The sequence below is a fragment of the Zosterops lateralis genome (genome assembly GCF_965231275.1).
Source record: "Zosterops lateralis genome assembly, chromosome: 10".
In the NCBI taxonomy this organism is placed as follows: domain Eukaryota; kingdom Metazoa; phylum Chordata; class Aves; order Passeriformes; family Zosteropidae; genus Zosterops; species Zosterops lateralis.
In genome coordinates this window covers 5,789,866-5,817,305 of record NC_139770.1, presented here as the reverse complement: position 1 = coordinate 5,817,305, position 27,440 = coordinate 5,789,866, and the positions used below count along the sequence as shown (strand labels likewise).

General features: G+C 38.6%; 1 protein-coding gene across 7 annotated transcripts in view; it reads right to left on the bottom strand.

Moving 5' to 3' along the window:
* NAALADL2 (N-acetylated alpha-linked acidic dipeptidase like 2) overlaps positions 1-27,440 on the bottom strand; it is a 423,667-nt gene that overhangs the window by 235,653 nt on the left and 160,574 nt on the right. The gene's annotated exons all lie outside the window — the stretch shown is intronic.

The following is a 27,440-nucleotide window of genomic DNA, read 5'->3' as shown; positions in this document are numbered from 1 at the left end:
TATGGATCATTTGTGCCACGCAATCTGTAACACCTGTTCTATTTATTATTTGGTATTTAGCCGGTTAAGGAAGTAGGCATGACTTAAACATTATGTATTAAATGTAATTTTGGCTTGGAATTGGAAGGAGAAAGAAAACACTACATATTCACAGTAATAGTGAATTGTGACCAAACAAAAGACTGTGGAAATACAGAAAAATATTGAAGTCAAGAAAAAACACTACAATACTCCAGTTCAGTCTTCTCTGTAACACAGACCATAAAATGAACATATTTTTGAAAGACATTTTTGAAAACTTCAGGAGATAGAAAATTCCCCCCATCTGCCAGCAAGCTGTTTCAACATTTAATTGTTGTTAAATACATGTTTTATTATAAAGATAAAAGAGCAACTGCAAAATGCCAAAAGTCTGAATATGCACCAAGTGAGCTTTAAAGCCTCTCTATAGGGACAGCAAAGGGGATCATAAACTCTGGAATACTGGACAGAGCCAAGCTGATGACCAATAAACCTGATGTACATTTCTATACTTCCACTGATTTGTGGGGAGAATGTTTATAAAGAGGTATCAAACCAAAGCTAAATATCCTTTCAATTAACTGTACACAAGAAATCAGGAGAGTCAGCTTTATCAGATCGTTATTGCCTTAACGAGCCCATTCCAAAACTCTCTGCCTGTGCTTTGACCTTAAAAATAACACATTTACATCCTGCCTGATGGATCTTGTTATGGAACCACCAGAAACTTCTTTCCTGGACAACTTTCCCTGCTTCAATCCCTTATCAGCAAAGCTTTTGAAAACTACAGAATATGATTTTCATTAAAGGTCCTGCCACCCCCCCAATGCCTCCATAACAGAAAGGTGAGTTTACATGAACATTTTATGAAACCAACAAGGAAAAAACAATATGAACATACTACTGTAAGTTGTTTGTGGCTGGTGCTGCAGTTGTTAAATGCAGCTCATAAATAGCTGAGACAATTAGCAGGCTCATGCACAGCAGGAAGTGTGGCAAGTGTTAATGGGCTGCCCACAGCAAGACCTTCCTTCTCAAGCCACTTAGTGCTCAGCACTGAAAAGGCAAAATTCACCCAGGAATTCTCCTAAGGGCATTGTGGCCTCTTTGTACAGCCATAAATCAAAAATTCCAGGGTAGCTGGCTCATCTCAATTTGAAGGATTCTTTCATTTTTATTTTCTTCTTAATATCTTCTAAACAGAGTGCTTTTCCTCTAAGTCCTTGAAATCTTCTTGTCCCTAGGAAAACCCCCAAAGCAGATGTGGTATCACCTGTTTAAAGGGCCAATAGCTGTGCTTATCATGGAACTCAACACCCACTGCACTTGCAAGGCTTTAAAGTATGTATGACAACAAATTAATACTTTGTCAAACGAGATGATGCCAAGTTTCAGGCCTAGACAAATTTCTTCAGAGTCATAAATCCCTGTTTGCAGAAGAGATTATGATGCCCTTGTCAACAGCAACATTACACTACCCTGTAATTCAAAAATAAGAATGTGATATTTCCATCACCACTGCCTTAATTTTGTGCAGTAATGATTTGTCCCTTCCCTCACCTTTGGGATATGGGCTTGGCAAGGAGTTCAGTTGCAGCAGGACAATTAAGCACCTTGTCACTCCATAGAGCCACCAGATAAAAACAAATGGCAAAACTCACCAGTTGTTCACATTTCACTGAAGATGAAGGCAACCTGAAAGACTGAGCAGTGTTGTAGCAGAAACAAGAGAGATCAGACTAGAGAAAGATCTGTAAAACACGGCCAAGTTGAGTCTAAAGTTGTCTCTTCATCAGGAAGTCCTTTCTGGAACAGACGAATGCCATAAAGTATTTGACCTCTCCAAAATCTCTCATTGATTTTATTATATCACCAACAGCCATGTGGACCAGGACACCATTAATATCAACACAAAGGATGACCACATAATAAGAACGGGGTCTGTGGTGAACCCTGACTGATAAGACTTGTGCATGACAATGTCCAGCTGGAACAAGAGTTAATTTGCCCAGTATCAAATGCATCAGCCACCTGAGCTGCAATATCCTGGGCCATCCAGATGTGCATAGGAACATGGATATATTTGCCTGCTGCCTTTTCAGAATCTCTGAATTCCTGGGGCTTGCAGAAGAATTGCAGGAAGCTCCTTCTTCCCCAGCAGACAAGTATCAGGTAACAAAAAAGCAGCCTTGGCTGGTCTCTAATATGCTGGGCATGTATTACTAACACAGATCTTTCCCATTCTCAGACACGTTCAGTTTGCAAATACCTATTTGCCTGAAATGAAACTCAGATATATTTACTGACCTTATAGGAGCTAACAGCATCTGTGATATATGCAGAGTCTACCAAGGAGGTTTATTAAAGCCTCAGTGTAATCAGATCAGTATAAATGGCTCTGTTAAGGAGCCTGTGCATTTCTTGTGGGACGTGCTGTGCTGCTGCTGCCTTTGCTTTGCTTCCAGGACAGCTCTTCCTTCCCTCCTCCCATTATGGTGGGAACAGCTCAGTTTTCTCACTGCTCCCTCTTTTTGCTCATTTGCAAACATCAGGATGACAACGCCAAACAAAGGAGAGAGAAGACACACACACAAGACACTCCAGTTTCTTAGTTCATGAATTAATCACTAATTTTTCCACTGGAATCAACACTCAGACCCTGCTGTTCTCCTTGAGAAGGGCACTGGATAGGATTTCAGTGTTTCTAGAAGCAAAGAAGCAGATGGAGAATCAGGACTTCCAGGGCTAGTCAGGATGAGCTGTGTATATGCAGTTACACACTGCTCTTAAACTGGGTGTAAGGGGAAGAAATTCTGTCCCACATCTCTGTTCATTTGCACCAGGCCCAGCCCTACCACCAAAATCCTCCTGCCCAAACCACCTCCCCAGCCATTTACCTTCCCAAAACTGCCCCAGCTCCTGTCCCTCCCACCCAAAGCTCTTCTTCCAAAATGTCAGTCTTTCCCTTTTCCCATTTTTCCTCACACTGACTGTCTGTACACTAACCCAATATCCAGTCTGCCTGCATAGATATATTTTTCCAACTTCAAAGTTTCATCAATAATATATTTTGCATTACATCCCCCCCAGACATTGTAATTACCTCTGAAAGAAATAAAATACAAAGCTTTACCAGGACAAAAACTATTATTGGGGCATTTGCATTTAAGCTTATAGTTGAATTTGATGTGAAATAAAATCATTGTAAATGGTGTTTAACTTGAAAATGCTGACAGCAATAGCTGTACTAACAGGCCATAGTAGTTCTTAAGAAAGTTAATTTTATATGACTCATTTCTGCTTTGGAAATCTTTACATTGTCAGTCTTTGGCTTGGGCACATTTCACTTTAATATTTTTCAAACTCTTTTTTCTCTTTAATTACAGTCAATCCTATTTAAATTATTATTTAAAAAAATAAGCCATTTTAACTTCAAAAATTTGGAAACCGTACAATTGCAAGCTACCACACTGTAATAAAGTGAGCTAGTGGGAGTCTGCTATTCTTCAAAAGATGCAAACCAACATTGCAAAATATGATGTGGTTTCAACCCATATCTTGGGGAGAACAAAAAACCCACAAACCAGAAAAAAACCCCACCATAAAAAACCAAAACCACAATCAACCAGCCAACTAATGACAAAAACAAACAAAAGAAAACCAAAATCAAAAGGTCACTTTTCTGGATGAGCTACAAACAAGAAAAACAGGAATCTGGTCTCATCATAGGCATCAATTCCATCCTTGATTTTAAACAATCATTGACAAAAACTTGCAGTGAAAATATTAACACATTCTGTTTGGGGAAAGAAAAACAACCAAACAAAAAAGGAAACCACAACCCACAAACAATCTGATGACTCTGGAGCATTTGGGAAACAATTCTATCTAAAGCTGGTCCAACCTGGCTGCCCCAGCAGGTTCATCTCAGAGGACACAGCACAAAATTGGCATCCAGATGGTTCTGGGGCATCTCCACACCCTTTCTGGCCAATCTGTTCCAAATGCTCCAGTTTTTAGAGTTTAGGATCAATTTCTCAAACTTAGCTCGTTATTACCAAAGACAAATCTTCCTATTAGCAATATTTCACATGGCAATCAGAGATACAGAGGAAATATGAAGCCCTGATGTCTCATGTCAAGAGTAATTTTTTGGATAAAACTTTAAATGATATGTTCAAAATATTGATAGACACACACAAAAATGTTCCTGCTGTCACCATTCTGTGCTATTCTAACTTGCTGTAAAAAAATAGGTCAGTACTTGTATAAAAAAATTAAATCCTTACTTCAATACTACATTTTCTAGATTATTTTTTTTTCTCATTTCTTGCTCAGTGGGGTTTTACTCAGTTTTATCAAGTTCAACAATGACAGGGAGCCCTTAAAATAATATATTACGGAGCTGAAGATGGCAACATTTACAATTTAGCTTTATTGGAATTTTACTATATTTTGATAGATGACAGCTTTAATGATTCTGTGCATGGTTTATGTCAGAAAACAGTAAGGCAGTAACATAATTTTCTGCTCTTTTCAACGATCTGTATCCAAAGAATTCAGAAAACAAGCAAGTGCACTCCATAATCACGCCAAATTTATTTTCTGGGTGAACTCTCTCAAATGTTAAAGCTCAAGTACAGGGAGTGATGTTGCCGTGGCAACTGCTGCTGAGCCCGAGCTGATGGGAGCACATTTGTGTCCCCACACACCTGCCCGGGCACAGGGACACCCCACACTCCTGTCAGGACACAACCCAGCTGTTCACACCTGATCAGCCCCGAGACTGCTCCTGGCCAGCCCAGGGGGTGTTTGCTGGAGAAATCAGGCTGGAACAACCCTGCATATGGATCTGTATCATTTGACACTGTTTTACGCCACAATGACACAAAGACTCCAACTTTAGAAGGCTGAAAATGACTCCTCTGTTGTTGGGATGTGTCTCCCTTTTTATACTGTTCTACACAGACCAATTCCATTGGTGAAGCAAAGACAAACCTCTTCAATCACATTGGTCAGAGCAGAGGGACATCAAGAAGAAATCCCTCCTAGGGAAAGAATGTAAACATGTCTCTTGTTTACAGAGAATTCCCTGGGAAAGGAATTTCAGAAAACAAAAACATGTCAGGCACGAACCAGGGCTACAGGTGGTTACACTGGAAAAGACCTTTAAGGTCAGTGAGCCCAGCCATCACCCCAGCAATGCCAAGGCCACTGCACCATGTCCCCAAGTGCCACAACTACACAGCTTTTAAATGCCTCCACTGCCCTAGGCAGCTGTGCCAGGGCTTGCAGTGAAGAAATGTTTCTTTACATCCAATCTAAACATTCTCTGGTGCAGCTTAAAGACATTTTTTCTTGCCTCACCACTTGCTACCTGAGAGAAGAGACCAAACCCACCTGGTTAAACGTCCTTTCAGGGAGCTGCAGAGAAGATAAAATCTCCCCCGAGACACCTTTTCTCCCCTCTCTCCTTTTCTCCCTCAGCTGTTCTTCCTAAGCCTTGTTTACTCCAGCTTCCAAGGCCTAAAGGAGAAACTCTTCATTTGCCCCAAGATGTAATGTTAGAAGATTTAGTGTTGCTATAGCTATAGGTGGAGTAGAGCAGTAATATGTTTCGTGTCCTTTGACCTTTTTTTTCCTAAATCTCCACTGAAATAAGCTGTCAAGTTTGAGAAATGTCAAGAGTTTGGTCATTTGAGTGTGCCTGGAGGTCTAATTTTTGCATGGAGTCCAATTCCTGTGAATTTATCAGAACACGTTTTTTCACACAGAGCCAACGTGGTGTGACATTCAGCATCCTGAATCCGCCAGTGCCTACACGCTGAAATGAGTTTATGATTTCTCTTAAAAAGAAAATCCCAGATGTGTTAGTTCAGGTCAACAAAGGAATTCTCAGTGGATTCCCAAGGTTAAAAATCAAAGGAAGCACCCTTTCTTTCTGCTGTTTCCTCTGCACATCTATCTTGTGGCAGCTCTGCCACAGGTTTCACATCTGTGATGAATTTTATCTACATGTAAAGCTTCACATATCAGTAATGTATGTGCTTCAAGGAGCTCTCCAGAAGAATTTCACACTTTTACTTATGCCCTCCTGGAACAAAGCCACAAAAGCAGCCAGATCTGATGCTGTTTTCAGCCAAATCCTACCCAAGTCTCACTACATCCTTGGGAGAAGAGGCACAGCTGCTTAGCCTACGGTTTAACCTTCAGCCTCTCTTTGATGGTCTCCCCATCATTATTTAGGGAAATCTCCCAGCCTTGCTGTGCCATATGGAGATGAGGCCATTGCAAGAAATAAACTAGAGAAGTCCATTATCCTGAAGACTACCCCAGTTCTCAGTCTCAGCCTTTTGACACACTCAAGTTGACAGTCAAACTTCCATCTGTGCACAACTTATCACAGACTGCCAGTAGACTGAGCTTATTTATACTCTTAGCCTATACACATTTCTCAATGAATAATTTCTTAAAAAGCAACAGTAACATTTCTTGACCACTTAGAGAAGAGCGTGATACACACCTTAGACTCTAAAAAAAACCAGATCAGTGACTATAGAGGGAAAACTTCTCATAAGCTGTCTTTGTACTTGGCCAGGGTTGTCACAGCTACCACAGCTCAAATTGTTTATGCTGTAGAACTTTTTGATTTAGAGACATTAGCAGTTGAAGAGAAGCAAAGTGTGCATTATGACAAGAACAAAGAGGACATATTCAAGAAACATATAGCTTAGTACACTGAGCTAAAGGAGGCTATAAAGCATATAACTGATGCTTAGAGGTATTGCAGCAATTCCCTTCTGAAGTGGGAACTGTGCATCAACAGAAGGGCTGATGGTTTCTGCTAATTTGGGTCTATACCATCAGCTAAATGTGGGCTGATGATCCTGTAAGATGCTGGATACCAGGTACACACCCTGGACAAGACAGCCAGTGATGTTTGGGAACTTTCAACAAAGTAATGGCAATCAGAAAATGACAATCTGCTGACAGCAAAAAATGTTAACAAACACCACAAGAAAGCAGCTGTGGAGGACCAGTCACAGAACATACTTTGCATACTGGCTTAGTATGTACTATTGCTTCCTCTCCAATTGTCTTTAAAAAGCATCATTAATCCAAAACACCCCAAGGAAGAGTGCTAAGAGAAGACTAAACCTTCTGTCCCTGCTTTCGGCTATAAACCAGAACATGTCCATATTCATGTGACAGTAGAACACGTTACAGCCTATTAAAAAGATGGGATGATACATCAATTACAATGCTGGAATTAATTATGGAAAGTTACACTGAAAAGTTGACAATTCACAGAATCATGAAAATGATTGGCTGGCAGGGACCTCACAGGGTCACCTGCTCCAACCTCCCACACAAAGCAGGACTGCTGCCAAGAACAGATCAAGTCACCTCATCCTTAAGCTGAGCTCATCCAGCATTCAATCAGAGCTAAAGGGTTCAATATAAGCACAAATGGATGCCACTGCACTCCTTTTCCTTCCTCTGCTGCCAATACATCTGTTTCTTAGTAAAAATAACATCAGTATGCAAATATAAAAACTCTCAGTCCTGTAATATAACCAGTTGTTAAAATTCATACAGACATTTTTTGCTAAAAAAAAAAAATACAATACAGAAAAGAGACAGAATTGGAAAAAGAAATGAAAAGTCTTAACAGACAGACATAGCAGCCATGGCATGAAAAATTCATTTCCATTAATGAGACGTGGTAGTCCCCAGGCCAGCGCCCTTTGTATGTGAACCATGTTAATCAGATTGTATGAGCATTTGCTGGAAGCTCCTGGGACAGCAAGCAACTATAACTATAGAGCAAGCACAGCAGATTAGCAGCTTGCTAAAAACTGCTTGACTTGTAACCCTTGAAGCACAGGAATGATGCGGGTTTTGCCAAATTAGTGATAAATGAAGCATTTCATTTATATGTCTTGTGTTTGTTGCAGCCTTTGAGGCAATTTCCACATCACCAAAAGGTGAACAAAACTTCCTTCTTGGAGCACCTTTATGTAAGAAAGCACAGAATAAACACACAAAAAAGTTCTGTGTCAGCCCAGCCATGGTCACACATGCCTCTGGCACAATGCCTTGCTATTGCCATCCTACATCTCCAAAAAACCCTCCAGTAACTGCAGCTGGGCTGGAGCAGGATGGAAACACAAGAAATCCCACCAGGACTCACTGCAGGAGCTCTGCAGGTCTGGATGAGGGGTAAAGCTGGATTTATGGCAAGGCTGAGCAGGACCTGGTCTTGACCAGGCAGACTTCTTTTGAAGAGGATTTATTCTATGAACCCTTCAGCCTGAAGCAGGAAAACCATCTGGGATTCAGGTTTTCCTCCTTTCACCTGGCAGTTAATACATTTAATTGCTTCCTAGCTTGGGCTTCATCTGCTGCGTCTTTCCAGTGACACAAACAAATGGAAACCTGTGCTGCTTCAGACAACTGCATTTTAAAAACATTTGATTTGAGAGTTTCATGGAAATTTCAAAGTTAGAAAGCTTTTTATTGATTTTATTCCCAGCCTAATTTTAATCTCAGTCACCAGCTCTCACTGTCTGTGCAGAGCCAGGAGTCAGTAAGAAACCAGTGTTCTCAAAAAGTCACCATCCAATTGAAGGGAATCAATAAGCTAATTTCCAAATAACATAACCTGGAAATATTCATGAAAATATCATCCATAACTGGCTCTGAAAAGGACTCCCAAGAAACATGTTATTAGTGAATTCAAACTATAAAACTCTGCAAAATAGTATTAGTATTTTCAACATTATACTGATAATTTTGATCAAAATATGAATTATAACCAAATTGCCTGACTGGTTTTCTACCTATAATACTTAGACGTCACCTTGAAGGAAGAAGAGAAGACTTAAAAAAAACAAACAAATATATAACCAATCATCATTCATATGCAGCTTCTGTCTCTCTGCAGGCCCCTGGGAAATTGTCTAGATCACTACAGTGACTCTCAGAATGGCCCTGATCTCTCCTGCCTTTCTTCCCTTTTGAAATACAAATTAAATATATGTATATATATATACACAGAAATAGGGATACAGATAGTAAACTCCATAAGGATCTGAATTTTCTGTGACTTCAAGAAGTGAAAATGAAATTTTTTAGTTTCCCCAGAAATGTCATTCAAAACTGAACATGCTCTGCTTTACCTTACACATTAATTATTTCTCTTAGAAATAAACATTTCCTCACTAAAAATGTGCATTTTTATTGAATTTAGGGTTTTACTGGGAATATTTCCCTCACAAAACAACTTAATCAGCTTTATTTATACATGACCTAATTCCAAGCTCAGGGGGAAAAAAAAAAGAAAAGAAAAAAAAAGGAGAAGTCGGAAGATGCCCATGAGGAAGAGGATCAGGACGTGCAAATCAAAAAAGCAGCAGCACTTCCTTTACCTCTACTACTTTTTTACAGATATATGTCTTCATAGTACAGTTTTTTTCATGATTTATAGCAAGGAAAGAGGCAAATCAGTCTCTGGAGAAAAGTCACCCAAGCTCATGAAATATTTAGAGTGACTAAATTTATAATTAAAATGAATCAAGAATCAACATTAGGAAACTGTACATTAACGAAAATTCAAGACTGAAAATCTGAACTATGTTCTTTTCTTTTTTTTCCCAACAGCAAACACACAGAATTCCCTGTATTTTAGATATAGAACATACCTGGAATTTCTTTATGTATTAAGGGTATTTAGAAACACACTGAACTATATTAAGCATGTCTCATAGCTTTTATAATTTATTTATGAACAGGGGCATTATTAAAAATAAATGATCTTCAATAGCACTTAAAAGTAAAGCTGTTTTGAGACCAAATGTTAGGCAAATGGCATGAAAATGTAAAATTCGGGAAGTCACAAGGCACTGCTCTATCACAAAATATTTATATTGCCAAAATTCAGCCTGAAACAATCAGGGTTGTTACAACACAAGCAAAATCATTACAATTGCTTAACATGCCATCAGCTATCAGGATGTTGGTTAATTACCCGATTTTTCTAGATCTTTTAAAAAGTATTTGATTCACTCAGACACAAAGGCTGGAGCTGCCCTGACAGACATTACAAAGGGCTTGGTCTGAATGTGGCCAAAAGTAGCAAGTTCCATTACCCATTTTCAGACTTTTTTTACAAAATTCTCAAATATAACCATTCCAGGGCCATGCCCAAAGCCCCCCACACTGAATGTACAGACAGTAACCCTACAGTGACCACTGTGCCACACCTGAATGTAAATAACACATAAATGCCTCCTCCATAAATCTCATTTGGGCCTGAAGTTCATTTCCATTTTTCCCTTACTTTTAGAACCTGGAAATAATTAAGCCTTCAGTTAAACCAATTAAATATTGTGTGCTGTTTCAAAACCTGGATTTTTACCTTCCTCTGCTAAACTTAGTCCAAAATAATTGCAGAGAATACAATTATCTACCACAGTCACCATCTGGGACATGAAAGCAATCATTTTAATTATTGCCATTGTAACTTGGGACCCACAAAGACCATTTTCTGGGCTACATATGGAGTTTATTTATATGGATTAATGTCAAAACAGGTGGATGCAACATATAAAAAGGCAGTTGGCTAAAAGCCCATAAACTTTTCTACCTAGTGCAGACTACTACAAAGAACTGGAGAACTGAATTTTATATCAAAGCTGGTTGTTAAGCTGCTGGGTGATTTCAAAAACAAAATCAGCACTGTTTTAAAGCACTTTTATGTATCATTGAAGCAGCTACCACTGAAGTAAAGAGATGACTTTCTCATTAGAGATGGAGATTATCAAAAACTAGTAATTTTACTGACTGTATTGGGAATTTTGTTTATGGAAAAAGGAGAACACTTTACTCTGGGTACTTTTATTTGAGTAGATACCTATGAGGATGCACCTCTAGCAAAAGCCATCAAAGTTAAAATGGATTTATCCAGCAGAGCAATCTCACAGAAAAGAGCAAAGGAGGACTGCGATCTAATTAAATTAATGAGAACCAGAAAAATAAATACATAGGGAATGAAATATAGAGAGGGTATTAGCTTAAGAGCTTTTGAATATAGTGCAGAAAAAAGCTACTTAAATGCCTCTGAAGATGGTCTGAATCTGGTTTAGCAAGGTCAAAATTAATAAAAAAATTGGAAAACTTACATAATGTGGTAGTAAGCAAAATCTTCTTAGAGCCCTATCACAATTTAGGCTTCCCACAGCTGAGTGAAACCTGAATGGACTCCCATTTAATGAGCCCATTAGACCTGAGTCACGAAGTGGAAGTCTTAAGATTATTAATGAATGCAACAGTCGATGGAATTCCCTGGCTACAAGTGTTTGAGAGGATCATCACTTCTTCATCCTGACACAATGAACTCCTCCTGTGGGCTGCAGAGGCTGCTTAACTCTCATCAGTACTAAAAGAAATTAGTTTGGTCAGTTCCCCCAAACTCTGAATCCAGCAGAACTGATTCAGCAGTAGCTTTCCATCCCACAGCACACCTTGAATTACGAGTGTAGTGGTTTGAAAGCGCAACCAGTGAGAGGCTCCAAGTCAGGAATGCAATTTATTGGGAGAAAAAAAAAAGTAAAATAAAATAAATGCAATAATACAAAAGACCACTGACAGAGTCAGAATAGAACTTGAGCAGGGTGGTGGAAGCAGTCCAGGTGAGGTGCTCTTTCTGAAGCAGTGATCCTGTAGAAAGGTCTGGTAGCTCTGCTCCTCTGGGAATCCAGTGGGTCAGGGCTGCTTGTGCTGTTCCAAATCCCAGATTATATCCAGGTGAGAATGGTTGGCTCCTCCCCCTGGACAGAGCATCTTACAATGGGATGATGTCATTCTATGAGTCCTGCAGTGGATCCTTGGTGGCCCATTAAACAGAGATAACTCCTGGAGGGAGTTACCTGTGAGTCCTGGGCAAGGCATTGATGGGCCATGAGCAGAAGAGCCCAAAGGAGGGGCCTGGGAAAACACTGCCCCACTTGGTTCCAACAGCTCATGAAGATAGTGATAGAATAAATAGTTTGTGCACATCCTACACTACAACCCAGGACAACGAGCTAAAAATGATGCTTGTTTTCTGGTTTGCTCCATTGTTTGTTTAAACTTGTGAGCTGGCGATCATCAAGATGTCTCGTTATTTACTTCCACTATTTTAATAAATGATGAAGACCAATTCTGCACGGAGATGAGCTCAAAGCCAGTTTGTTGGCCAGAAGCTCTGGATTTTGTGAGCCAAGAGCAGCACAACCCATCCAAACACCCCAATGAACCATAATTCACCATCACATCTGGATCCAATGGACATTTCCAAAAATATCCACGACCACTATAAAAAAACATACTCAACCAACTGAGGGTGGGGAGGATGCTCTTCTATCTACAACCTGATTAGAGCCAGATCTTATTGTCCTTCTTCCATGCAGATTTCACATCTGCAGGTTTCTTCCCTAAATTTAAATGACACCTTGCTTTTTGCTGGACAACACACTCCAACCTTAACCCTCTGAACATTCTAATTGCTTTAAATAAAATACCATTAAGGGTTGAAAACGAACACATACCTGTAGTATTTAAATATTGAGATTTTTTGAGCATCCAGACCTAGTTATTTATTTATTTTTTTTTAGATTTACCTGCTGCAGCATACTGTAGATTGCAAGGATTGAGTTGAATTTTTTAAAAAATAATAATATAAGTATTGAGATAAATGAAAAATAATCATACATGACCTTACCAGGAATATTCTAATATTAGTGTTTATCCACGGCAACGATCTGGAGTAGGTGTTCATTCCATAAGAAAGATTTGACTATTGATAATAAAAACATCTTTGCCATGTTTTGAAACTAAACAATTAGATTTAGAGAAAATATGCTTAATTATACACAGAACAATCAAGACTGACTGCTTGGAGGGTGTGAGTCCCTCAGTCCATCTGCTGAGTACGTTCACTGCTTTTTTGGCACTTCCTTGAAGTCATGAAGTGAACACACACACTCACACAGAGGTTAGAAACGTTTCAAAATCATGTAAGCAGATGGTGATACAGCAGGTATTAATTTAATTACACCACTCCTAGAACATATTTCCAAAACTCCCCCCAAAAAAACAGAAAGAGGAAGGGAATTAACAATGTCCAGCCTGATCTTTTAATTGCAGTGCAATAGCTTCTGTTGAATTGGCACTGATTTTCCACCTATCTATTCTGCAGTTGGAAGGAGTAATAAACAAGAAATTGAATACCATGTTTTACTCCTAAAACAACATTTAAGACGGAAAAAATAAAAAATTAGCATGATAAAGTATAAGCTGTCCTTGTAGACAAGAAAATAACAACAACACCGAAAAAGAAAACTTATCTTTAGTTTTGCAGGTACAAAGAGGTCAGAAAGATACACACACATCTGCTCTTGCTTCTGTGCAGAACTCTGATACTTCTGAAGTGTGAAAGCAAAGAAGAAATGCTGGTTTTTATTAATTCTTCATTTCATGCAGAAGCACAGAATCCCACAGACAAGGAGCAGCACAATACAGACAAGGTATCACAGAGCTGAACTGAGCAATTAAATGAAAATGAGAGAAAAAAACAAAACCAAACCAAACAAACAAACACCAGCCCAATATTGTGTTGTCTACTTAACACCTACTCAAGCTGAAAGAGAAAAAAAGGCTCTCCTGAATGCTCTTATGGCATTAACTTCACGTTTTAGACAAGGAATTGCTGCCCATAAAGAGGCTGAAGATGACAAGATAAACACTGAAGTACCCAAGGTCTGACTGGCATGTTAACTCTGGTGCTGAGTCATCCTAACCTAAGGAATGTGAAATTACATCAGAGATGCATCACCCTTTACATTATTTAAGGCATAAATTAAGGCATAAAAGTGTAAGGAAGCAAATGCAAATGAATTGGAATAATCAGCAAACTGTCACTGAGACTCAGCAGGTTCCAGCCCCTGCTGGCATTATGGGATGTCTTCTAGTGAGACACTGAGATATGGGCAGAAAAAAGGGGGGTTGAGATTAAGGTAGAATTAATGGTTGTGAAATCACCCCAAAATAATACAAGTTTATACACAATACTTTAATTTTGTCATAGAACTGTATATTCTGTCCTGATGGAAAGGTCAAATGGCTTTAAGAGTCCCAATATCTGAGTCATAAAGTGTAAGGAGTAATTTATATATGTGCATATAGACACATATAAAAGAAACATCATAAAAATCACTAGTTGAATTTTTGGGTTATTTTCATTCTGACTACAAATGCCATAATTGGATGCCTAATTGGAAGTAAAAAAACCTAGTCTTATGATTTAGGCAGCTCATAATGCAAACTTTCATTCTATTATTTTTTTATTAGTTCCATTTCTCAGCAAACTCTGTATGGAAATGGATAATGGAAGTTAGGTTTTGGATTTTATGATATTATAAAATAACATATGAAATATTATTTAGCATTAAATATTGTAAACAAGTAAGATAAGGTCTCTCCAAATTGTACATCCAGTCAGTTCCAACTTGGAACTTCAATTCTCTCTTAGAATGCACAGCAAATGAAAAACCAGCACTGGTTTTTCCTGGAGTGTCACTTTGTCTTTGTTACACACTTATTTTTTCCTATTTTTTACTGAGTACGTAAATGGCATAAAAGAAGAGAAGCACTTAACTGTTTCCTATAATTTCATTTTTTGATTCTCAGAATTTATTCCCCCCTAAGTTAACAAAACAGAACAGAAATATCACAAAAGGTCACTTGGATGTAGAAACATCAAAATTTCCAGCATCATTCCAGCCAGGTTTATGATGTATAGCTTGAAATGCTAAATAAACTCAGAAAAATATATTAAAACAAACCTCATAATGAAAACAATAATAAATACCATATAATTCTGTGCTGTGCTTGTCACCTGAAAAGGAAGTTTAAATCAAATTTTAATAAATATGATACACGAGTTCAGAGTCTAATAGTGCATTTACCACATAAGATAATTGCTTTTTTTTTTTTAATTGAATGCTGTTTAATGAAGCTTTACCTTACTTTTCAGACTACCTACACCAGAGCGTTTTGGAAAAGGAGTCTGAAGTCAGAGTCTAACTAAAATCTTTTGCATGTCCTATGCTGCTGTTGTTTGGGGGTTTTTGGTTGCTTTTGGGGTTTTTTAGGAATGTGTGATGTTTTGTACACAAATTACACACTTTATTAAGCATACACAAATATACAACACACAACTATATATGTGCCTGCATTTTCTACAGCTATATACAGAATAAATGGAAGTTATTATCTGGTATTTTCTTTAAAAAATGACACAACCACTGAACTACTTTTGTGGCAACGTTTGTACTAGAAAATAAAAAAGGTGGCAGTAAGAACTACCAGATTTAAATATTCAGTGGCAAATATTCAGCTTCTGACTATTAAAATGACTCCAAACAGCCCTAAAGGTGCTGTAGGTGCACATGTGAGGAACAGGCTGAGGGAAGCTCTTGCCAGAAGAGCAGCCAGCTGAGAAACAACCTGCTCTGTCCTCCAGAAAGAAAAAACTAACCCAACAAAAACAACCCAAAAATCCCAACCTGAAGTGTAAGAGCCTTACCTAAAGGAGATGTCCATGTTTATATGAATATAAAGACACACATGATAGATGCTGGTATCCAGTGGGATACATCCCTACAGCAGCAGCTCAGTGGCTGCCTCAAGGCTCCCTCGCCCAATATTGAGCATCAAATAGAGTGAGTTTGCCTCAGAAAAGGAGCAGAAAGGAAACCAAGAGCCAGCTGATCTTGTTTTGTCCACCATCAGCTCCAACAGATGCAGTGCAAATGAAAGTGGTGTAAAGTTTTCTGGTGAACATTTATCATCCAAAAGTTGCGTCATGGCAGTGAATAGTGGTGAGCAGCCACGACAAAGCTCAGATAGAAAGAGAAAAGGTGAAAATACTAAACAAGCTTCTTAAGAATAAAAAGTTGGGTTTTTTTAAAAGCTCCCTTGAATGCTAAAGGCCTTACAAAGAGTAACAGGCCAGACATGCCTGATATAACTCATACAGACAAGGCAGGCCAGGGAAGAGCCAGGCTCAGCATCAAACACCAGCAACCACCATCCCCAACTCTAAATGGCTTTTAAACGGTGCCAAGTTGATTGATGTGTCCCTTCTGATTTACTATATACTTTTTTTTTCTTTTTTTGGTTCAGTGAAGAGAAGTTAAACACGCAGAAGAGAATAATGTGTAAGCCAGGAGATTAGTTTTACAACCTAAATGTTGAAGTGAATAATTTGTACTTTCATTAACAGAAGTAGGCCATACGCTGGAAAAGTCATTGGATTCGCTTCACTGGTGAACTGGAGCAACAATATCTGATTAGAAAGCCTCAGCAGTTCAAAAGTCTTTAAAGACAGGTCCAGCAGTTATACAATTAATTTTTAATGATATTGTTCCATCTGGGAGATTTACTTCAAGTGCCAAATGGGTTCCCTGAGCTGAAGTATTAGCTTTAACAAACCTGACACATCTACGATCTGTCTAGTATCTGCTTAAAGTACTATTAAAAAGTTTATGGGAAGAGGCTCTCCCTGTTTGTGCTTTCTTCTTCTCCAGCAGTTTTCAAGGTCCTATAATACATCCATAGTAGGAAACAGGAACAGCAGTAAATTGGGATTTTTTGGGTTGTGTCACTATAGGACACTAAAGGAATGACACACTCACAGTCAAGTCATCAGGGCAAAAAGAGGGAAGTTTATTTTTCTACTTCAGTTTATATGGATTTTTGGAGAATGACTATGGATTGGAGGATAAGGGTGCCACCTTTTCAACCACACTGGTCAAACTAGAAGTCCATCAATTGTCCCTCCTCAAGACAGGAATGATAAACACATCACTTTGTTTACACGAAAATCTGTGAGAAACTCCACTACAAAAATGCAAACATCAGAAGGTTGAAAAAGATCAGGGTGACAGGTTTGGAGGGTTTTTTTGGACATTTTGGAAGGCCTGAAGGCTTTCTAATAGTAGTATTAAAATTTTATGAAAAATTGGGGTTTATTCCAACTGGATTATAAGATGACCCTTCCTTTTCGGAGAAAAAAAAAATTAAAACCCAAGGTTTTTGATTCCAGAAGTAGAAACCTATCATTTTCAAAATCCATATCAAAAGTAATCCCCATAAAACTTTTTTGTAACTTTCCACCGTTTCAAAACTGAACAGGGCTTAGAAAGTAAATTCCTTTCTCTCAGAATTCTTGCTAAATATTGCCATCAACAGGTTGGGTTTTTTTCATCCCAAGTAACACAAGGCTCAAGCAGCTGCTGTTAAACATAGAATCCAACTTTCAAATTTTAAGCACAAACAAAATAAATCAGGATTTGCTTCTTCTCAGAAATATTAATATATGTTACATTTATTATATCAGCACAGAATTTTATTCAGTTATCAAGTACAGCAACAATGCTGAGATTTTATATGGAAATTCAAGGATAATTCAGAATGGTATTTAAGTGTATACTTTCACATACTTTTAAGTATTTTCAACTTCTGACTGCTGTACAATTAGAACAAACAAATTGCTGTAACACTGCTACATGAATACGTTTTTTTGAGCAGCCTCTATTCTAAAAATGTCCTTGTCTCCAGGGAAAAATCAACATTTCTTCAAAAAAAAAATTATGCACATGAAGCTACTGAGCTGTATTTTGCTACTGTATTTCTATTCATATCACAATAGTGAGGTTTAATAATAATCAAGCAGACCTCCAGTTCCTATTCTGAGTAGCAGAATGACTTTTTCTATGACCAGAGGCTTCATGACATGAAAGCAAAAAGGAGCAATTGCTGGAAACCAGCATTGCAGGATAGAAAGCTTTCACCAGCATCTTTTGGTAGTTAAAAAACCAAACCAACCAAACAAATGAACAAAAAAAAAAAAAAATTCAGCAAACTTCATTTCTAAAACATATTTATGGAGGCAAAGGAGTCTCCTTGAGCCAGAGTGTCTTGCTTGACTCAGAGTTCTTGGAGCAGCTCCGAGAGATGGGAAAGAGACACCAAGCTGAACCTCTGATTCAACAAGTGCCTAATAGGGACAATCACACTGAGAAAGAAATTTTTGAAGCTGAGGAAATCTCCTCCAAAAAATATATTCAGAACTTAATGCAAAAAATCACTAGCAGGTAGCATTGCTAATATTCAAATGGAATTATTATCTAACCTAGTCTCATATTTTTCCTTTTAAATAATAATTGCTCCAGCACTGTGACTTTCTGTTTCTGCAATAGACAACCTAGCACAAAGCTCACAGGACATTTTTTTAATCCACATTTTTTTCCCCCATAGAAACCACTGGAAAGCAGCTGATCTCTATTCTCGTTTCCATTTCTTTCCTTTATAAAATATGTAAATGCTTACCAAACTTACATTTTAGAACAGATGTACATTTTACAGTCAGTAAACAGAAGTTTTTCATGGATAAAATGGCACCTATGCCATCCATGAAAGAAACACCTAATATACCTGAAAGGAAAGAACGTGAATAACTGAATTTTGTGTTATTTCTACTGCATCGAAAAACATTAAGAATTAAAAGTAGAGATTCACGGTACCAGAGAAAGAATAAAAGACTAAAAGATGATTCTAAAGGTCACATTATCTTAACAAAGTGCCACTTTCTGACAGTGTGACACTGATATGGAAATAATATTCTCCATTTACCAGCAACTGCTTTATGAGATCTGTGCCCTCTGCACTCTAAACAAAGAAATTAGTGATTTTCCTCAAAGGTCACCCCGTGAGTGTGATATTTCACTGCTGCTGAGGTGAGCAGCACCAGTGCTCAAATCCTGTGTTCAATTTTGGGCCATTTACTCCAAGAGAGACATCAAGGGGCTGGAACATGTCCAGGGAAGGGAACAGAGCTGGGGAAGAGCCTGGAGCACCAGGAGGGGCTGAGGGAGTTGGGAAAGGGGCCCAGCCTGGAGAAAAGGAGGCTCAGGGGAGACCTTTTCACTCTCTGTAGGCACCTGAAGGGAGCTTACAGCCAGGTGGGGGACGGTCTTTTCGCCCAAGCCACAAACAACAGACAAGAGGAAATGGCCTCAAGTTGTGCCAAGGGGATCAAACGGGATATAGGAAAAATTTCTGCATGGAAAAGGGCTATTCAGCACTGGAACAGGCTGCCCAGGGAAGTGCTGCAGTGTAACCCTTGGAGGGGTTTAAAATAAACACAGCTGTGGCACTTAGGGACACATATTTTTGGTGGCCTTGGCAGTGCTGGGTTAACGGCTGGAGTTGATAATACTAAAAATGTCTTTTTCAGCCTAAACAACTCTATCAAAAAATGAGACATTTGCCAATAGGTATCTAGGAAACATCTGATCTGGGCCCTGAAGCGAGTCTTAAAAATGTCACCAAAACTGAAAGAACCTCTCCCCAGATGCACTTTTTTGTGCCACAGGACAAATTCTGTCTCTCTTGCAAGGCAGCAGGCTACAGCATTTAAGTCACAGATCCAGAACCTTTTATTCTCTCCAGAACACATCTATTTGAAGAAACGTTATCTCCTTTGAGCAGGCAGAAAAAGCCACAGCCTCCATTTTCCATGTGCTACTTGTGCACATTAAAAAAAAAACCACAGAGGCAGAAATGAAACAGCAGCTCCATCCCCGCCCGGCGCTGAATGTGAAATCCTGTACATCAGCCTAAAGATAGGCTTGTTACATAAGATACACCCAACGCTGGTTCATGGGAACTGTTCCATAACAACAGACCATGACAGCCCATTACTTAATGTGCCACTGAGCTGATGCGACTCAGATAATAACACACAGGGAAATTTAACGCTTCCCAGCACACACTCTTCTTCTTTCTACAAGAGAGCCCCTTTTCAAAGCCTCACGGCAAAGTAGCTGGTCTGCCAGCAAGAAGTGGACCTACATTTTAAAGGTTATTAAAAGGGCAAGAATCAAGGAAATAACAAAAATCGGCTCGGCGAAGCTCGGTAATAAAACAAAAAGGAAAATACAATAATGCGCTGACATTTCTATATAAGATGTGAAAGTAAAACAGAGATGGAAAGATGAATAGAAAAGAATTCGGTGAAGTAAATGGGTGTTTTGTGAATAAGATATGTCTCCAGCAGTCATTCACCATTCTGACCTTATCAAGCTTTTCAGCTTATCCAGGCCTGTTAGAGCTGTTTAACACCTAAAGAACCAACCCACTGGAGAACTGTGAAAGAAAAGCATCCCACAGGAACTTGATTACAAGTTCACCAGGAAATATTATTGCTGCGAAAAGTGTAGTAAAATGACACTCCTTTGAATATCTCCTCTCTCTAAATTTTTGAGGATCTCTCTGTGTTTTAATGAGGATCTCTGGGAGAAAGAATCTCAACAGTTATTCAAATATATTATTTTGGTGAAATGGTAATAATCACATCTGCATACAAAAACCTAACACTGCCATAACATTGTGTTTGTGTAGCAAAACCCATGATTTTCTTGCTCTTCTGCTGCTCAGTCTTACACCCAGATTTTACTGGGCTTCATTGATCCTGACACTTCTAAACTACGAAAATTTGTGGAGGGGGAGGTTACAGATAAATCTGTCAAGGCAGGATTCACACGCAAGACCCTGTAAAGAGAAAACTGAGTTATGCCAAATGTTGTATGGAAGAGCCCCAGAACTGATGGAGAAGATCATCTCCCTCCTCACTTCCCTCTTGACCTAAGCAGGAGTCCATCATCTCAGCAATTTAACAGAGCCTCCATTCCCAGGACAATTCAAATCCAAATCCATCTCTTAGAATAATGATGATATTGCAATGTGTAACCTCAGTCTTCCTCCTGACTCATATTCCTTCATAGTCACTCCTCTTCCATTCCCTTGCTGGAGAAATTTGTGAAGAACACATGAAAATTTGTGGGGCAAAAGGGAAAAAAGGCAGAAATGATTATTTCCTTCATCCTCGGTAGCATGCTCTCCCTTGGAGGGATGAGCTGCTGTTTCAGGGGCTGCAGACATATTTTGAATTCAGTTGCCACAGTATAAGCTTATAAATTGAAGCATCTGAATGCTACTTGAAGGTATCAGCAAATACTGAGCTCTACACCTTCAAGAACCTGAAACTAAAGGCCTTTTTAATGGATTCTTTCCACTTATCTCATAAACCTCAGCTTCAATCTCTCTTTTTTTTTTTTTTCTTTTCAAAAGCAAGCTGGTAACACTTATCTATCATTAAAATGAGAAGAACAAATTGATTAGCAGTTGTAAAGTACATTAATTTGAGATAATCAAATTGAATGGAGTAGGTAAAACCAGAAATTATCAAGACTTCATTGATGTGATACTGATCATATAAATATATTCTTCTTTAATAAGTAGTACTAATACTGTTTTTCACCAAGTCAAAAGGGTATTATTTTTCCTGAAAAACTTTTATACCTTATTACTGCAATCACTTTTTTAATTTCATGCTTCCCTAACTTTATTACTGTTAATTTTACTCACTTAATTCTATCTATTTTCTACCATTCACTGGGAAAATTGACAGAACTCCATAGGTTTCTGATAAATAAAATTTAAATGGCTTGGTGAAAAAGGATATTTATGTGTGCAGTATGCTTCTTACCACCACTGGAAGCCTTCAGACATCCTACAGTATTTATCTCTGCAATTCCCATAAAAAATCCTGCAGCCTCAGAGCAGAGACCAAGGCAGAAGGAAAACAGCAATGACTTGTTGTGACCCAAGGAACAACCCCACCCCTCCAATGAGGTTTTGGATCACATCTCTTGCTGAAGTCTTGCGCCACTGCTCACTGAAATCCAAGCAAGAATTAGTATAATATAAGCCACAGTTGATCAGCATCCTGCACCTCATAAACTTTATTGAGAAAATGATTCTTCCCCTCCAATAACAGGGTGTTTTTTTTTTAAGGGAGAAAAGGATCAACTAGGAATTGTTCAAATACTCCTGTGATTTTTCTGTCAGGTTACGACTAAGCAACAAATGTTGGACTTGTCATTTAGAACAAAAGAAAAAGGTCCATGTCAGCCAAACTCCTACATGAAAGTCAAAGATGAATGTATTTATGTAGAATTCTCAATACCTTTTTCCTTTACTGTTCCCTTTAATATTTGCAAAGTGAGGTTACAGAAGAGCTGCAAATCAGTGCTCTTTCAGTAGCCTAATGCAGACAGCTTTCACATATGTTTTATGCCTAATGGTGGGCTATACAATGAAAGCCTAATGTCTACAACTGAGAAGATATTTATATTCATAATGTAAAGGAACTGGAGAATGAGTCTTTAGAATATTGTAGCTTTCAGTCATCTTGGCTTTAACTCCTGGATTATTAGAAGAAAACTGCTGTATTTCCCTCTTTCACTCTGTATTAGCATGACAGTGGAAAAAATAGACTAAAGAACTGGAAAGATGTTATTGCACTGTGAGTCCTTATGGGTGGATTGTGGTGTATAAATGAATCTTTTCAACATCTGCAACTTTATCTGACGGCATTTTCCAAGCTTCTCCATTCAAAGCACCCCTCTAAAATGGCCAAACTCATTGTTCAATACTATCTGGCATTGTTTCACAGTTCTAATTATAAATTATACTCTCCACAAGCAAGACAGATTAGAAGTATTTCAAGCTAAATGGGTGTAATGAGATACCTTTCCTGTTCCATTTCTTCTTACATGATGAAATGAAAAGATAAATACTACAGCCATAGCTCTCTGATATTGAATATTCCATGTTATGCTCATTTACTTCGGAAATAAACACATAAAAGAGGACAACTGTTTAAAAATAAATAAATAAATAAATAAATTAAAAAAAAAAAAAAAAAAGAAAACTAAAAAAACCACCCAGAAGGAGACTATCTTAAGGGTTTTTTTTCCTTGAAACAGACAATTCCCTAGAAACAAGATGACTTTGTGAAGCTTTTGTTGTGGCTAAAAATGCCCTTTTGTGGGAGCACCCTGGCTCAGCCATGCCATCCACTGGAGCTGATTATTTAGATTTAGATTTAGTGTTGCTTTGAGTTCTTACAATATTCAAAAAGCAGCTCAGCCATGTGAGCTGTCAAAGTATTAGCATGAATCTCTCTGGAGCAACACAGCTGAATTTTTCACAACAACCCTTTAAAACATTGTTTCACAGAGTGGAAAAGTAAAACCAGTTGTGCTCAGCTTGTCTACACAAAGATATTCCAAACTTTTTGGGTTTTTGTCTTCTCCCCTTTCTCCTTAAAAACAGGTTTTACTTTCAGTAAAAACCAGAAAGACTTTATGGACTGAACCATCATGATCTTGATCAATGCAAGTGATTAAAACAACTGTCCCTCTGACCACAGACAGCTGAAAACCTTCCACCCCAAGGCTTCACCTCCCACACAGCAACAACCTCTCCCTCCCCTGAAGTGCTGCCTGCTGCCTTTCATCCCTGCATCCTATGATATCATTTTAGCATTTGACATTGCTTAAAACCTGACTTTTTTTCCCTGGCAATTGAGTTGTATGATATTCTCCCTCCCTGTCACCTTGCCTTCACACACCACAAATATGTGCATCCCCCCAGACATGGAGCGAGCCACCCAGCATCGCTGGCTAATTGATGATAATATTTTAATTTGCTGGAATTGAAAGGAATGGCTGCACAGACAGCATTACCTAAACCCACTGACTGTGACAGCATGTGAAGGACCTTGTGTCCCTAATGGCAACACCACTGCGTCAAAGACAAGCAGAGCAACAAACATCTTATTAAACAACAAGTGCAGGAAAGCAAAAGGCAGAAGCCTCCAGGGCCATGTTAATTATGTCAGGGTCGAAGTGGCTGGGAAGCTGTCTCACAGACTCCAAGGCAGTCAGATGGCAGTGCCAGCACACTGAAGTCCCCAAGGTCCTGCAGTTACAGCACTGTCATATTTCAAATGACAGGTAATACTTAGGAACATGCCGACACTAACCTCCTCAATTATACTCAATGTCAAGGTTTTTTGTGCTGAAGGAACTGCTAATTTCCAACATACACACTTGCTGACAAAAGGTACTTTATCAAAGAAGGGAGTTTAGGGTATCTGCTGCAGATCCTTTCTGACACAGTGGGAATTCTGTCCTCCATGCAAGTTCTCCAAGGATGAAATAAATACTGTCCTTAGTCAGGCACACAAACATCACAACATGCTGTGTTTGCTTTGCTGACAGACAGTGCTTTTGCACAGAAATCCCACTCTGTTCTTAACAGCAGCACAGACAAACAAATATTCTCTTGGTTTTTATTTGAACTTCCCCTAGAGGAAAAGGCCCAAGTGAGTGTGGGCTCTTGCAATGCTGCAGGTGCTCCAAGAAGAAGAACTAAAAATCCTTCCCCTGGAGCAGCCATGCCTGCATAGAGCAATTCCAGTGCAATTACCAAGAAAAATCTAAGCACTGAATTTAAAGAGAAAGACATTTGAACATGCAAACATGATTCCTTGTTTATTCCCATATTTGCACTTTGCAGGCTTTAACTGAAAATGCAATTAAATGAACTTGATTCGACAGTCTAGAGAAGAGATTAGGTGGCAGAGATATGGCCACGGGTGAAGGAACATGGTCTCATTAGAGCCTCCTCTCTGCTCAGGCAGCTTCTCCCACTTGCAGTCATTAATATGAACTGGAGACAGGTTCTGCTGTGAGTTGCACCAATTTAAATCCAGAGCAACTCTTCTCTGGCCTCCAATTTGCATTAATGGTCAGAGGTGGCACAGTGAGATGAAGCACGATGTAGGCAGCACCATGTTCAGAAGGAGAAGGAGCAGTACCCCAGCAGAGAGGCTCAGAATTTAAAGGGACACAATGCAGTGTAAAGAGACACTTGTTTGAAACATTTTTTCCAAAAAAAACCCCCATGCTAATATTAAAAATAACATTTAAAAAATTACTTAAAAGTATTATAGTTACTTGCATTATTCTGACTTTTTTTTACTTGGGTACAAGAAATTTCAATGGCTCATCGTGATTATTTTTGTTAACATTTACAATGCACTAACACAAACATCCAAAAATGCCATATTCCTGCAGAACATGCCTGACATTTCAGCAGTTACTTAGTGAAATGTTCAGACCAGAAGAGTATTAGATCTCCTCTAGTTTCACACTGCAGAAAAACAGACAAATTTGGGTTTTAATAGGTAAATAGGAGCAGCAGCACCACCATTTGTAAGTGATGCAAACAGAGCTGTGGCTACATTAGGAACTTTCAGTGCCTCACGTTCAGAAATTCCTGCACAGCCCTGAGAGGAAAGCTATGACCTCCCTCCATCTCATTTCCAAGAATTCCTTCATAATGATTCCTGAATTGCCCATGTTAACAACGAACCAGCAACCAGAATGTGCTGAGGTCCTAAAATCACAAAAGATCTCATTCGTCCTTTATTAATTAGGAGTGAAAGGGTTAAAGAAAACACACCAAAACATGAGATTTATACACCTGCATGTGCCTTTCCAATTTTATACAGACATCTTTCAATTGATCTGACTAAGCCTCTTCAAAAGAGCTGCTGGAGTAATAAACCCATACCCAGTTTCATGAAAGGGAATATTTCAGCAACACAGGTTGCATTTTTTGGCAATATGTCTACAGAGCCAGAGCTTGAAGTTTGTGCTGAGCCAGCAGATGGATTTCATAAAGCACCGTGCTCTTGTACAAACAAAACCAAACCAACCTCTCTCCCAAGGGTCACCAGTCCAAGAAGAAATTTGCAGGTCTGAGATTTCCACAAGCCCAAACTAATAACATTCAGTATTCACACGGACTCCTGAGAGGTCTGAGATTACTTAATGTCTGACTACTCAAGCCTTTGTCAGCACTTTTATGCAGAATATAAAAATTCCCTACATTTTCTGTGAACAGCATGGACTTCTAAAGTCAAAATGTGTAAACATTATATCTTAACACATCGGCATATCATTTCCTCCCAACCTTGGTTCTGATGAAAAATGGTCCAAGTAACACAAAAATGAGTTTAAACAAGACCGAAAAGAAAAAAAAAATCTTCTCTACCTGCCATTTTGTTATTAAAGTAAGAACTTTGTGTTGATCTGGCATGAACTGAGAAGACACCTCCTCATACAATTCAGATGTACAGAAGAATTACAGATTCGTTCACATCTTATCTTAAAAAGATACTTATGCTGTACAGATAAACATGAGAAAAATATTTTATTTCCATCTTTTAGCTTTGAATAACTTAGGGCATGTTCAGTAGCAGCTTTTTTGGGGGCCTGTTTCTCTTGAGCTTGTTTTTGTTTTTTTTAATATGGAAGCTGAGGAGCTAATGCCATTCTAAAGAGTTCTGAAAATGTAAAGGTTATTTTGATTTAGGGAATTCAAATAAGCTCCTTTTCTCACTTAAAATCTAATTTTCAAGCCCTGCAAAATACTAGGATCATTAACAGAAGTCTAAGAACTCCCAGAAACTTTAATGAAGAACAAAAGTATTATATTTTTTTACAATATATTGTTGATATTTTCGCCTTTCATACTTCTGTTATTACCCAATATATATATTATATATTAAAAACCTGAAACTGCTACATACCCATCTATAGAAAGAGACAGAAAATTAAACATCCTAAAAACCACAAGTTCCTTGGCAGATTTCATGTGCACCTACTATATCTCAACAAAATACACATGCATATGTTACACTGACAGGTAATTTTACATGCTGGTAGACACTTGAAAGGTTATTTTTTTCCTGTATAAAAACATAGGCTACAGTATACTAAACCATCTGATTTTGATCCTATTAATCATACTATTTTACTAATCTCTGCTCTGCAAGAAAATTAGACTCAATGGACTGAATTTCAGCCAGCCAGAGGTGAAGAATAAATAAGGGAAAAACAGTGTTTCTCTGTTTCCACTAAAGTACTGAAAACATGGCTTGGTTTAGGTACCATAAAGAAATTTAACAACAGAAGTGCTGTAGGTACATCTTTATCTTTGATTTTAAAAATGCAAGCACTTCAGAGATACAACAGCTTTGGTGACATAAAAGCACTGATCTTACAGCAAAATGGGAAGAGCACTTTAGCATTTTCTGCTGAGAGCTCCTGCTGTCCCTGGGGAGCACAGCACCAAGGTTACAGGTGCTAAATCAGCTTTACAGGGCCATATGCTGTGCTGCTGCAGCCATCCCAGAGAGCGTGGGCACGGGATGCTGCTGCCTCACACACAGAGCAGCTCCCAGGCTTTGGGGTAAAATAACTACTGGACACAGAGAGGGGTTGGCAGTGCTCACACAACCCCACCACCCCAAAATATGTGAAATCTGCCATTTTTTACTCAGCAGACCTTGGTGTTCCTCACAAAGGTGACTAAACACTTCTGAAACAATGGGC